At 20.0% G+C, this 1197-nt stretch overlaps 1 protein-coding gene across 1 annotated transcript in view; it reads left to right on the top strand.

Annotated features, from left to right (window-relative positions):
* Positions 1–1197, top strand: part of LOC117182170 (mitochondrial import receptor subunit TOM22 homolog) — a 15329-nt gene that overhangs the window by 12797 nt on the left and 1335 nt on the right. The window lies entirely within an intron of this gene.

Genomic DNA, 1197 nt, shown 5'->3' with positions numbered 1-1197 from the left:
TGATTTAAAATTAAAGTACTCGGTAAAAATGATTTTTTTTCAATTATTTAATTTCATAATGATCTTATAAAATCTTTTAATTACTTTTGAAGTCCCATGATTTCATAAAATATTATAAAATTTCTTGAAATCCCTAGAAAACACACCAATCTTTTTAAATTCATAAAAATATTACACAATATTTTAATTTCTTTTAAAATACAATAAATCCCCTGAATATTGTAAGATTAGGATGGCTGAAATTTGTTAAAAATTCATTTTTTGATCAAAATTTATCTTTTTTAGTTGAAAATTAAACGATTTGTTTCAAAATTCATCTTCTTTGTTAGAAAATTAATCTTTTTGATTTAAAATTAAAGTACTCGGTAAAAATGATTTTTTTTTTCAATTATTTAAATACATAAAAATATTACACAATATTTTAATTTCTTTTCAAGGACGATAAATCCCCTGAATATTGTAAGATTAGGTTGGCTGAAATTTGTTAAAAATTGATTTTTCGTTCAAAAATAAATTTTATAAAGGCAAATTTAACTATTCCATTTTTTGATCAAAATTTATCTTTTTTAGTTGATAATTAAACGATTTGGTTCAAAATTCATCTTCTTTGTTAGAAAATTAATCTTTTTGATTTAAAATTAAAGTACTCGGTAAAAATGAATTTTTTTTCAATTATTTAATTTCATAATGATCTTATAAAATCTTTTAATTACTTTTGAAGTCCCATGATTCCATAAAATATTGTAAAATTTCTTGAAATCCCTGGAAAACACACCAATCTTTTTAAATTCATAAAAATATTACACAATATTTTAATTTCTTTTCAAGGACGATAAATCCCCTGAATATTGTAAGATTAGGGTGGCTAAAATTTGTTAAAAATTCATTTATTGTTCAAAAATAAATTTTATAACGACAAATTTAACTATTCCATTTTTTGATCAAAATTTATCTTTTTTAGTTGAAAATTAAACGATTTGGTTCAAAATTCATCTTCTTTGTTAGAAAATTAATCTTTTTGATTTAAAATTAAAGTACTCAGCAAAAATGATTTTTTTTTTCAATTATTTAAATTCATAATGATCTTATAAAATATTTTAATTACTTTTGAAGTTCTATGAATCCCTAAAAATATTATAAAATTACCTGAAATCCCTGGAAAACACACCAATCTTTTTAAATTCATAAAAATATTAC

Source organism: Belonocnema kinseyi, chromosome 10 (genome assembly GCF_010883055.1).
Source record: "Belonocnema kinseyi isolate 2016_QV_RU_SX_M_011 chromosome 10, B_treatae_v1, whole genome shotgun sequence".
Lineage (NCBI taxonomy): Eukaryota > Metazoa > Arthropoda > Insecta > Hymenoptera > Cynipidae > Belonocnema > Belonocnema kinseyi.
Note: the sequence above shows the minus strand (reverse complement) of the source record. Positions and strands in the feature narration are given on the sequence as shown.